At 33.1% G+C, this 14,303-nt stretch overlaps 1 pseudogene; it reads left to right on the top strand.

Moving 5' to 3' along the window:
* Positions 1–199: 199 nt before the first annotated feature.
* Positions 200–14,136, top strand: LOC113073667 (fermitin family homolog 1-like; annotated as a pseudogene).
* Positions 14,137–14,303: the final 167 nt, after the last annotated feature.

Raw genomic sequence — 14,303 nt, 5'->3', positions numbered from 1 at the left:
TGTTTTTTTTTTCTTTTTTTCTGTAAGACTGGACATAACTTTTTCAAGTAAGTTACATAAAAACGTAGATTGGTCTAATCAGAAGGTGTACTATACCTTGAATAACCACTATACACTGTAATTGGTCAGACTAATTCTTATTACAAAATATTATAAAGTTTATGCAACAAAAGTAACTGTTATGTTTGTCTGTAGTTTGATTTCAGGCAGAGTCATGGCTACTGCTGCTGGGTACGGGCACAACTCCTGGGATCTCAGCGTCCAGGTGGACCAGCGTGAGGGAGATGAAGGCATGAAGTTTAAACTGCGGGTCAAAGGGGATCTTCACATCGGAGGTCTCATGCTCAAACTCGTGGAGAAGATCAGTAAGTAATTTACAGAGTTCTGTGTTGAAGAACCAGTTCACACTGTGAATTTAAAAATCAAAAGCTTTCATTTCATGAGTGTAAATTTGAATAATCACAAGGGATGTTGAATCACAATGTCAGGAAGTTGAATTTTCTCATAAGTTAGGCACACGTCGGAGTAGTTTGATTTACAGTTTTGTGTCAAAAAATTTGTTCATATTATTTATTTTATTATTTCTTTGCCTTCTGAGTTAAGTATCAAAACAAGTAACAAATATTTGAAGCATTCAATTTAGCCATACACTGTAAAGAAATATTTCTAAATTTTTCCTGCATCATTTACTTCAGTGCTTTTTATTATTATTTCTGAAATTTACTAGCAAATTTTAAGTGAAAATTGTATCAAAGTGAATCATACTTTTCAGCTTACAGATAATTTATGACATAAATATATAATTGTATATAACATATTACTTTAGAAAAGTATTTAGTAATTTAAATCTACTAACTATACTATATTTTGAGTAATTTAAAGAATTCTGGGAAATTAAGTGTTTTCTATAGTATTAATTTGTTAAATATATATGTAAATGAAATAAACTTACAGGTGGCATTTCAAACATTTATTATTCATAATTGAATGTTTCTGCAATTACTTCAAATGTTGTGTGTAAGAAAACACTTAATGGTAATTCATAATAAAAATTATGTTTATTAATAATATACTTACAGCATTCTTTTTTTATTGCAATTTTTGTTGCAAATTCTGTTTCCTAGTTGAAAACGAATTCAGGAATTTTAATTCTGAAAAAAAGCACAGCGTCATTAGGAGCACATCAAAAGCTCTTCAAAGTAAGGTTTTATAAGACAAAATCAAAAGAACAGTTAGTTAGACCTTTGGCTAACAAATCTCACAACGTTCTCTAAAAGTTATGAACAAACTTTTAATCAGTAATGTTCTTATTCAGCAAAATTGTTAGTTATATGGTCTTTGATAATGTTATCAAAAATGTTAGCATACAAAAAGAAAACATTATTTATACATTGTTCATGGAATGTTTTTCTTCTAAAATATTTATTTGTCTAACATTTTTTAAATGTTACTTAATCAGAATGTTCATAGAACATTCAAAAGTAACATTCCCATAATGTTTGCAAACCAATAGAATGAAATGTTCCCTTAACATTTTATAACCAAGAAAAGAAATACTTTGAATTTTTAGAGACATAACATTTTCAGAACTTAATGGAAACATTAGAATAACGTTCTTAGAACACATCTTTGTTTGCTAGGTGAAAGCTAAAATCCCAGTGTAGTTCTAGAGTGTAATCACTGGTGGAAATGCTCAGGTGCGCTCATGTGTGCCTCGTGCATGGCTTGTGCTCAGAGCTATTGTTCTTTGACTCAGGTGTTGTTTGCAGACGTAGGGTCTGAAGTTCACTGTGTGACTGTGTCAGCCTGGGAAACATTAGCAAAACATCCTGGTTTCTTCTACAGACTCATCAGATGACCTAATTACTAAATATTGTGGTTTGCCATGAAGGTATTTTATTGGCTGTAGCCATTCATTTGGTTTAATAGGTGTATTATAGTAGAGACAGCAGTAGAGAAAATTTCTTTAGTAGGTAATTACAGGAGTGAGTCAGTCTGATGATTACTACGGAAGGATGAAGAAAATGTGAGTAAAAGAGGAAGCATGAAAGTTTATATGGAATTGGGATGTCATCAGACATGTTTGTGTTACTCAGGGATGACTGGTTTGAACTCATTTATTCAGGTGTAACGTCATGCAGTTTAACTACACATTAAAACACTCCACATAAATTCATTCCAGTTCACCTCTTTAATATAACCTCTTTAACTTCACATATAAAGCAGTTGTTCAGAGTCAAATATTTGGAACCGCTTTTTTATATTTCAGTTTAAATCATTTTTATGGAATTATTTGCCTTTTTCCAGTGTAAGTTTTTTATTAATTTAGCTTTACTTTAGGATTTAGTTCATGTTCATGTGCTTTTGCCATTTTATTTTATTTCAATTTTTTGATATTTGTTATTCTTTTGTTAATGTATTTCTTCAACAGTTAGTTGCCAAGGCATTGCCTAATTTTTAAAAGCTTTTAGTTGTTTTGTTTCATTCAGCTTATTTATTTATTTTGAAATAAATCTGTGAAATTTTTATTTCAACATTTATTTTAATAGGTTAGTTAACAACAACAATACTTGCAATTAAATTAAATTATAAATACTGGAACTGTTTAAACCAAATGAAATTGGTGTTTTAGGTCTTTACAGTAAAATAACTTTTCCATATAAACTCAGTGAGTACTCAGATAAATCCACTTCAAACTTTTTATTTAAAATAAATAAATGTGATAAACCGTATGGTTTTTGTAGGTGGTGTGATAAAGTAAATATATTAATATAAAAATACTATATATTTGAAAAAAAGAGTGCAATTGATGGCCTGCTCCTTGTTAGGTCTCAAAAATCAGTTTCACTGTAGAATTGTTTTGTGGGATTGAATGACACACACTCTATATTTGTGCATGTGTGTGAATTGTCTCAGGCTCATGTTCTCACAGTACTTTTTGTGGTTGTCTGTGTTTCCAGGAGCTCCTCAGGACTGGTCTGATCATGCCATCTGGTGGGAGAAGAAGAACTGCTGGCTGCTGAAGACTCACTGGACTCTGGATAAGTATGGAGTCCAGGCAGACGCTGACCTGCGCTACACTCCACAACACAAACCCCTCTGCATCCAGCTGCCCAACATGAAGACCATCAGACTCCCTGTTAGCTTCTCTTGTGTGGTCTTTTAAAGCCGTGGCTGAGATCTGCAAAGCACTCAGTAAGTGCAAGTGCAGAGGAAAATATTTGTTATCTTATTCATTTTTATTAATATAATATTTTTGTAACATAAAAGTATTGTAATTGTAGATAGATGTAATACAAATTTGTCATTTTGTGCAATTTAGATACAACATCTCCCATAGACACTGTCATTATAAACAAGAATTGTCATTAATATTTCTAATGCATAAATTTGGGATCACATATTCATTTAATACTTAATACATACATTTTTAATTAAAAAATGGTTAGAATATTTTCTGAATTTTTAAAAATATATTCATGGATTTATTAATATTTTTTGGAATTTTTTAAAATACTAATTATTTAGTTTTTACATGTGGAAAAAATGCAAAGAAATATTTCATAATTTATTTCTGCTCATGAATCTTTACTAAACTTTGCATGTTTTCCATCTCTGTTGACAGACATCAGAAGTTCAGAAGAACTTTCTTTACTGAAACCACCCAGATGATCCAAGGAAGAAAAAGAAAAAAGACAAGGGCACAGAATCAGCTTTTGATGACATAATAAACATGGACATGGCAGGAGGTATTTATTGCTGTTTTTGAAGATGCCTTGAATATATTTTTGTGATTTTTAACTATGAAACATTTAATCATAACCAATTAACAAACAAAATATATATATTTATGCATTCAAATAAATGTACTTTCTTACACTAACTTTACATTATTTTTCTTAAAAAAAAAAAAAAATTGTTGAAAATGAAGTTCACTTTAAATTTAAAGCTGCAGTATGTAACTTTTGTAAAAATATATTTTTTACATATTTGTTAAACCTGTCATTATGTCCTGACAGTAGAATATGAGATAGATAATCTGTGAAAAATCAAGTAGTTCTGTTTATTAACCGCTAGAGCGTCAAAAGTTACCTACCGCAGCTTTAAGACTAGAAAAAGTCACAAACGCATTATGCATATAGGCTTCCACTTCATTTAATACATTTCATATAAAAGAAGCAACTGTTCAGATAAACATATAAGTCTTAAACAATAGTTTACAAGTTTATATTCATGCTTTGTACAGGAGCCCTGAGTCTGTACAGTAAAACTATGACTGCCGACCTATGACCCGGACAGCGGGTCACCTGCATCTTCCACCAGTCTTTGGTTCGGAGAGAATACTCTGATGACCTGCCAACCCAACCTTCCACCAGAGGAACTGGCCAAACTCTACAAGCCTCTTACCCTGGAAGATAAAGCAGCCATTAATGCTGGGTAAGAAAGGAAAGACAAAATAAGACTACCATTCAAAGTTTTTCAAAAGAAGTCTCTTAACTCACCAAAGCTGCATTTATTTGACCACAGAAATACAGTAAAAACAGTAATATTGTGATATTTTATTACAAATTAAAATAACAGCATAAATTATTTTAATATTAATTTTAATAATTATATTTTATTTATGAATTGAAAGATATAACATAACTGGTAAGTCAATGAAAAAGGATTTACAGTAGTCAAAAGCATGAATCAGAGTTTCTGCATCATAGCACTAATGAAAGGACAGAGCTGGACAATTCAACGTAAATTAAAGAATGCTGATTTAGAGAAAGAGTTAAAGGTGCTGTAGGGAACCTTTGTAAAAAAATATTTTTTACATATTTATTAAACCTGTCATTATGTCCTGACAGTAGAATATGAGATAGATAATCTGTGAAAAAAATCAAGCTCCTCTGGCTCCTCCCAGTGTCCTATTGCCATTTGCAGTTATGTACCGCTCCCGGTAAGAAACAACCAATCAGAGCTGCGGTCCGTAACTTTGTTTGTGTTCAAAATGAAGAAAAATTTATAAGCGAGTACACCATGAATCCATTTTCCAAACCGTGTTTTTGGCTTGTCCTGAATCACTATGGTGCACCTATAATAAGTGTTTATATTTGGACTATTTTAGATTGCTTCGGGGGGTACCGCGGCGGAGTAACCCAGTACCTTTGTGATTCTTCATAGACATAAACAGAGAGAAGTAGTTCCGGCTACGATGTTCTTCCGCAAGACGCAAGCAGTTCTGTTTATTAACCGCTAGAGCATCAAAAGTTCCCTACCGCAGCTTTAATATGAGACTGAAACGAAAGAGACGAGTCAAACATTACACAGAGGTTTCTAATGATACTAAATGGAGCAATTAGACTGCCAGTGATATTGCAAGGAAAGTCAGCGGGAACATTGATGGTAAGTGATGGGGTACTAATAATGATGATCTCAGTTTTATCCATTTAAGTTTCAGAAAATTAAAGTTAAGCCATGTTTTTATATCCTGCACGCAAACAGAAATTTTGTCGATTTGGGTTGATAGGGAAGGCCTTCATTACGTGAAAATTTGAATGTAATCAGCATTAAAATTATGGCTAAAGCCATCACGCCGTTGTATCTGACCCAATGGTAAAATATAAATAACAAACAACAAAGGCCCAAGAACGGAACCCTGGGGAACACCTTGTTTCAGGGGGGCAGTAGGGGATCTAAAATCCCAAACCGAAATGTAAAACTGTCTGTCACACGGGAGTGAGGAGAGCCAGGAAAGAGCAGTACCAGATATACCCACATAGAATCGAAGGCAGAGCTAAGGTCAAGTAACAGAAGTAACAACAGAGAGCCAGTGTCGCATGCAAGTAATAAATCGTTCGCTACTTTTACAAGGCAGTTTCAGTACTATGTTGTGAATGGAAGCCAGACTGAAATGGGTCAAAGAAGTTATTTGCAACTAGGAAAGACTGAAAATAGGAAGCTACAGCACTCTCCAATAATTTAGCAATAAATGGTAAGTTTGAAATTGGATGATAACTGAATGAAAAACTGTAAGATTGAGATTGTGTTTTTTGAGAACTGGGGTAACTGCAGCGATTTTAAGTGACTGAGGAAAAGAAGCAGTGACATGAGAAGCCTTTATGAAATGAGAGATAGGTGCAGAGATGACTGAATGACACAGTTTCAAAAGAGAAGTAGGAGCTGGGTCAAGTCGACAGGAAGAAGAATTGGATTTTGAAATAAGCTCAGAGACAGAAGACGGATTGGTAAGAGAAAAGCAGGACAGGGAATGACCAGAAAGATTAGGCTCAAAGCTAAAATTGATAGCGTTGTTTGAAAAGCCTTGCTGAATGATAAATTAGAAAGGAGCAGCAGAATTCATTTACACCTACAGCATCATGAGGTGTGGGTTTGGTAAGTTTATTTACTGTGTTGAAGGCCTGGTACTGGCTTTATTAATCATGGCAGAGACAAACTATAACACTTTAAGTGTAAAGCAGATTTGTAATTTTCGAGATGTTCAAGAAAGGCTTGGTGATGAACAATGAGGTTAGTTTTTCTCTAGAGATGCTCAAGCCGTCAACCAGAGCTCATAAGGATACAAAGTTCAGTGGTAAACCAGGGAGAAGTGTGAGTGGAAAGTACAGTTCTAGTCTTAACAGGAAGTATCAGATAATATAAAAGTGAAATGTTGAGAGAATCAGTGAAGGAAAGATCAATCAAAGACATCAGAAAGATTAGAGGAAGCATATGATTGTTTTAATAGATCTTATATTCAGATTTCAGATTCTAACACTGGTAGATTTGTTTCTCAAATCTGACTGGACATTCATTCGAAACCATTTAAAACCATTACAATAGCCACACAGCTGTGACCAGTTACACTATTTGTATTGTTACATCTCTGATTGTTACATTGTTGACATAGTTTGCAGAGCTAGCAGACTATGTTACTATTTTTAAATAAACACTCAAAAAAAGAAAAAACATTTTTTTTTACATAACAGTAACTGGGGCACTGTCCCTTCAAAAGGTAACTAATGAGTACACTTTAGTAACTAATACATAATTTTAAGGTACTAATAATTAAGGTACAAAGACGTACCTTTTAGCTTTTGTACTTTAGGGTACTGCTCCGGTGACAGCTTTTTACCTCTATTGAGAGTATATACAATATTTAATTTATTGAATAAATGTTTTAGCATATTGCTCTACAGTTTTATACAAGCTATATCACCTCATTCCCAAAAATGTCTATTTACTATGGTAAAACCACTGTAGCACACAGCATTTGGTGGTTTATTGGTTATATATATTTCTGTTTTTATTCATCAGATGCGTTTCAGTCACTGTGTTTGTGTATTTTAACTGAGACATTGCTCTTCAGGTGGCTGGATTCCTCTCGCTCACTTATGGAACAGGAAATTCAGGAAAACGACAGACTCCTGCTGCGATTCAAGTACCACTGCTTCTTCGACCTCGACCCAAAGGTGAGAAATCAACTATTCCTACATACCACATTATGTTTTTAAATTCATTAGATGGCCCCGATATGTCTAAATTAGCATGCCTTTTTTCTTCTTCTCATAGTATGATGCTGTGAGAATCACACAGTTGTATGAACAGGCCAGATGGGCCATACTGCTGGAGGAGATCGACTGCACTGAAGAAGAGATGCTCATGTTTGCATCCCTGCAGGTACGGGATGCCTCTTCACAACATAAACTGAACTTATTCCTTGATTTTCCGTTCATTCATTTAATTCAGAGCTCCAGAAAGCAAGAGAAGTATTCAGACAGTCATTGGCTCCTGTGTTATTTTGAGATAATACGTACTATAGTTTTTATTTAATATTTCGAACTGCTTTTTAAAATATTCTCTATTTTGATTTTATTTAAAGTTTTAATAATTTTGTTTTGTCATTAATAATTTTTTTTCACTCTTAGTTTACGTTTTAGTTTCTTCAGTACATCAAGTTAACTACCGTATTTTTCGGACTATAAGTCGCACCTGAGTATAAGTCGCATCAGTCCAAAAATACGTCATGATGAGGGAAAAAACATATATAAGTTGCACTGGACTATAAGTCGCATTTATTTAGAACCAAGAACCAATAGAAAACATTACCGCCCTCTCGCGGCTGGAGATGGTAATGTTTTCTCTTAGTTCATTTCTCTCGGTTCATGTCAAATTAATTTTTATAAATAAGTCGCACCTGACTATAAGTCGCAGGACCAGCCAAACTATGAAAAAAAGTGCGACTTATGGTCTGGAAAATACGGTAAACGAAAATTAGAAATGTTACCTGGCCAGCTAACTTTATTTTGTTTATAGATGCATCTGTGCTTTATATTTTTAGTTAACTGTATTCCTGACTAGCTCATCCTACAGGTATGCTTTAATGTGTCATAGTATTTGGTTGCATTACATTGCTAAGGTGTTGAATTATGGCAAATTCTTTAGTACTGTACTTTCTCACCTGAAGCTATGATATAAATTACTTTGAGGACAAAGGATATGACATTCCACAGCTAAAATAAGATAGCATTCAATAACACATCGAGGTAATGTATAGGTGAACATGGTACTAATAAACCAAACCAAACCTAGTGAGGACTTCATGTGAGCGTGTGTCTGCAGATCTAGAACAAATCCACAAGAGAACAGGCCGAGTATTTCACAGACTACCTCTCAGATTACAGAACTATGCATTGCACAGATATTTTAGGATTTTTGTTTTATTTTCCACATTATTTGCTACTAAATCATTAATTACATTCTGCCTCTCAAGCAGTGTTAATGTAATTGCACTGAAAACCACAATGGGTTAGGTTTGTGAGGTTAGCATACAGTATAATAAAGTTTGTAATCTACTTATTTAATGAGCACCTTCATAATTATGTTTACCCATATATTAAAATTGAAAGGTGAAATTTGTATTTTTGCCATTGACTGTTTTATTGTAATGCATCTAAATTGGCATGTCATGTCAGTTGTAAAATACTTGCATCTTCTCTAGTATCACATCTGTAAATTGACCTTATCAACGGAGCCACTGACCAGTTCCAGCGAACCAGAGATTGATGAAGTCGAGGCTGCGCTCTCAAACTTAGAATTCACCCTGGAAGGACGAAACGCTGATAAGATCTTGGTGATTTTATGAAATGATGATTAGATATTTTTATGAACATGTCTGCTTTCCAATGGTACTTGCATTTAATTGATATCCAGCCTGCTTTTGGGATGCATCTGCTGTTTCGACAAATGATTGTGCACTAATTTCAAAAGTAACAACGAGAGACTGATTTTAGATTACTCTGTAGCATCCTGTTTATTACATCGATAATCAATCTGGCTGAAATTAAAGCTAGTTTAGACACTATTGTCGAAAGGTTTGCAGTCAGTAAGATTACTACTGTAAGAAATTAATAATCAAGAATGTGTAATATTGAACAAAAGTACAGTAGACAGTAGAGACATTTATACTTCAAATAAATGCTGTTTTTTTACTTTTAATTCATAAAACAATAATAATAACAATAATAATAATAATAATAATAATAATAATAATATTAATAAAAGAGTTCAGATTTCCTAAAAAATATTAAGCAGCAGATATTGGAAAGTGATTTCTGAAGGATCATGTGACACTTAAAACATGTGACAGTTAATGTAATAATATTTCACAATATTACTGTTTGTACTGTATTTTTGTTCAAACTAATGCATACTTGGGGAGCATAGCATAATTCTTTCAAAAATAACAAAAAGAATATTGCTGAACTTTTTCTTGAACTTTTTCAGGAAGATATAACTGACATCCCGAAGCTGGAAGATACACTTAAATTGTTTAGGTGAGTTTAAGATTATCAAAATTGCTCAAGAAAAAAATAAATATTTTTTTCTTTTAAAATGATGCTTGATGTTGTTGATTAATAATCTGTTGAAAAGTAGTTTATAAACTATTTTATAAAATAGTTCTCAAATAAGCTAAAAAAAAAATTGTATTTGAGAAAACTGTTGTGTAAAAAGTCATTATTCAAAACTCTCAGACAATCATGGCTGATACAAAATTGCTGTAAGCATTCAAAGTTCAACAGACGCAACCCTTACTGCAAAGTATTGTTATGACAGAACTATGATACAGATGATATTACCATGTTAATTTGATGCATACTGGATGAGAGCATAAACTTTAGTTCCATCTACTTTTTTTGTCCATCATGTTCAGTGACATTTGCAGTCTGCAGTAAGACAGACTATACAGTGCATAGTTTACTTAAATTTTCATTTCTTTGCTTTACAGGCCTAAGCGGTTGACGTTAAAGCCGTATAAGGAATACTGGTTTGTTTTTAGAGACACCACTATTTCTTACTTCAAAAACAAAGAGTCAGCGAATAAAGAACCCATTGAGCAACTCCATCTACGAGGTGAGCAGCCAAACTGAGAAAGATTATACATTTGAATACAGCCAATGCAGCAGAATGATATATCACATCATATATTGTACAGGATGTGAGGTCATTCCCGATGTCAACGTCACTGAGAAGAAGTTCGGCCTCAAGCTGTTACTCCCAACGGCTGATGGAATGAACGAGGTTTATATTCGCTGCGACAATGTGAGTTTATATTTATGTTTTATGCAGATTGTTGTGCATGTGTGTTTTTTGCTGTGAAATCTTGAATATTAATTGTAAAATAAACTTTTATATTGTTATAAATATTTTAAGATAATTATTTTCTGGTTTTAAGAAACTTAAGTTACTTGATTATCCATAAAGCCTTTTTCAGAATAAAATATGAGTTTCAAAAATGATTTGACAGGCTTCTGAGGAATGTTCAGTTGTTAATATGTCAGTCATCAGTGTTATTGCATTGCTTTATATGTTTTGCACCAATTAACAACAATTAAAATGAAGGAGTTTTTGATCATAAAACAAGCATTTAAATGTAATATTAAAACATATTCTTTGAAGATATAGTGACTGATTTTTATATGCATTTAATGTCAGTTGTTATACTGGTATAAAAATTCAGATAAATATCAGCATCTGCACCCAATTGCATATTTTTGCTTAGATTGGAGTTTGAAATAACACAAAAAATAATAAAAATTTCTGAATTTGATGTTACAAATTATAAGGAACATAAAACAGATCTAGATTTTTTTTTTCAATTTATATATATATATATATATATATATATATATAGTTTGTCTTAAGATGTTTCATTTGATGTTTTTTCTGACTGTTGTTTCCGCCAAGCTTGACAATTATAATCAGAAGCTTCATGATCAATCAAACTGAGGCGCATGCATTCATTTGTTTCTTTTGCTTAAAATAAACGTCTCCTGAAAACAGGAAATGCAGTATGCCAAGTGGAAAGCTGCTTGTATGTTGGCCTCCAAAGGAAAGACGATGGCCTACAGCTCATACCGCACCGAGGTGAAGAACATCCAGTCCTTCCTGCAGATGAAAAGTCTAGCGCCTCCTCCTGGCCAGGCAGCGCCTGACGTAGAGTCCATGGAGATGAATGCCGAGTGCTTCGTTTCTCCACGGTATGCAAAGAAGTACAAGACCAAACAGGTGATATTACAATCTCGACACACACAGAAAGGACAAGATTTGGCTTGAACTGGATCCATCATTTGATATCTGAGATCTGTTTTGCAATTTCTTTGCTACAAGGGAAAAAAGTCCTATTTATTCTTCTCATTTCAGCTGACCACACGAATCTTGGAGGCCCTTCACAATATTTCCCAACTTTCCCTCATGGAGGCCAAAATGCGTTTTATCCAAGCATGGCAGTCCCTGCCCGAATTTGGCATCAAATACTATATTGTCAGGTAATTTCAGATTCATTTTGTTCCTAGAACTTTTTTAAGCCTGATTAAGGTTTTTGAGCTCAACCATAAAATATGAGTTTCTTTGAAGCTGTGGACTAACAAAGTGCTTTTTATTATTTATGTTTTAAAAAATGTTTAGGTGCACTTGGTTTATTTTCTGAAATATGGATTATAATAATTCTTGTTATGTTCTGGTCATTTTGACCCAGAGAGGATATTCTTTATTCTTCTTCCTGAAAATGCTAGTTAATGTTATTGCATTGGATTAAAATTTACTGACTTTGCTCACATGTGGTATAACTTTGCTCACATGTGTTTGCCTGAACATTGGCAAAAATATTTGCAAATAATGCCTTTTCACTCAAAAACTGAGGCGCATAAGATCAGATTAATGCGCCCTATGATAAATCATTGCAATAAATAAATAAATAAATAAACAAACTCTGCTAAATTGACAAAATATTGAATACAACATTTGGTGATTTTATATCATAATGTGAAATTTGTAAAATTTTTGAAAAGCTGGTCATTTTTGACTGGGAACATCAAATGAGGTAAAGAACTTTCAGCACAGCACAAGGGTTTATAGAGTGTTGTTGTTCCATTTGAAGCTTTTTTTTGTCTGATTTTGTTTTCTTTGAGTATGTTCTGAAGAATTTAAAAATGAGTCTTATTTTGACTTTTTGTCAAAGTTATAATCAAGCGCTGACAATTTATGGAGCTTCAAAAGGAATGTAGACATTCAAACATATGCTAAATATGAGCTTTTAATTATAAGTTAGACAAAATTTGCCATATTGTCAAACAGTTCTGCTGAACAACAGATTAATTTGTGCCTGGTTTCACTCAGGAGCATCCTTCTGAGAATTAATATGGTTTTTGAGAACATGAAATGTAATTATAATTTTTTTTTCACGTTGAATTTTTTGGATGTTAATATGTTTGCATTATACTCATATTAAAATATCTAAGTGCATTTGTATTGTTTTGAGACATTAAGATTTAATAGTGTGCTGTTGTTCCATTTAAAGGTCTGAACAAACTTTATAATAACTACTAGTAACACATTCTGAATAACAAGTTATCGTTTATTTATTTTTTTAATAAAAAGCATTGTGTCAGACAGTTTTGCTGAACGACAGACTGATTTGTGATTGGTATCGCTTAGGAACATCCTTCATCCTTCTAAGTCTTTGGTTTTTGATCTCTTCAATATGATTAAAACAAATATGACTCAAATCTCTTTCACTTTGTGTCACAGATTCAGAGGAAGCAAGAAAGATGAGCTCTTGGGTATCTCCTACAACAAGCTGATCCGCATCGATATGTCAACTGGTTTGCCGGTGACCACCTGGAGGTTCTCCAACATAAAACAATGGAATGTCAACTGGGAGATCAAACAGGTGAATAATAGGCTGGTGTGAATATTTATGCATTTAGCAGATGCTTTGCACAATGCCAGAAACCAGCTAGATAAGAGAAGTACAGAGGAGATTTTGTGTGTGTGTGTGTGTGTGTTTAGGATTGTTGCGTGGTTAAGTGCATTTAATTTCTGAGTGTGTTATTGCTCTTACAGGTGACCATTGAGTTTGACCAGAGCATTTCAATTGCATTCTCCTGCCAGAGCTGTGATTGCAAAGTGGTTCACGAGTATATCGGAGGCTACATTTTCCTTTCCACGCGCTCAAAAGACCAAAATGAGACATTACGTGAAGAACTCTTCCACAAGCTCACGGGAGGACCAGACTGACCTCAAATCAACATCAGCCTTAAGAAAAGCAAGAATGTACGGTGTTTTTTTATTTTTTATTTGACAAAGTCGTTTTATATTAGTTTTGAGACACACAAAAGCCTTGTGCACAAGGGAGTAAACGAATCATGGATTCAAGCATATTTAGGATCTGAAACAAAATATTTGCTGACTCTTGACATCTTTATTGTCATTTTTTTTTTTTTTTTTTTTTTTTTGCATCTGAAAAATATACATATTGTACAGCACAGATTTCCATACATGAATTTGCGTAATAGATGTGGGATATGCTGGGGTTTGGATTGAAACTATTTGCTAGTTTCTAGCTAGGTTTCTTTGAAGTTGTGTACTAACAATGTGCTTTTTACAGTTCAGTTGTAAATATGTATACATTAAATGCTTCACAAAAATGTCTAGGTGCTTTCTTGTTTTATGAAAAAAATTATTTTTAGTTTAGTTGTGCTTTAAAAGTCTGTCTGAATATTATTTTGTTCAATGTCATTTTGTTTTCATTATGTTGTTTGGAAAATCTAAAAATAGTCTAAATAAATCCAATCACTTTCATTATGAGGTCCAATTTTGACTTGTCTAAAATTCATAATCCTGCACTGACAATTTATTACACTTAAAATATATTTAGCGGCTATTTAATATGTTTCTAAAAACGATATAGCAGTGCATTTTAAGTATCATCAATACTTTTATAGTTTTTATAGTTAACTTTTATTTTTTTAATTTTC

The sequence above is a fragment of the Carassius auratus genome, unplaced genomic scaffold (assembly GCF_003368295.1).
Source record: "Carassius auratus strain Wakin unplaced genomic scaffold, ASM336829v1 scaf_tig00012744, whole genome shotgun sequence".
Lineage (NCBI taxonomy): Eukaryota > Metazoa > Chordata > Actinopteri > Cypriniformes > Cyprinidae > Carassius > Carassius auratus.
Note: the sequence above shows the minus strand (reverse complement) of the source record. Positions and strands in the feature narration are given on the sequence as shown.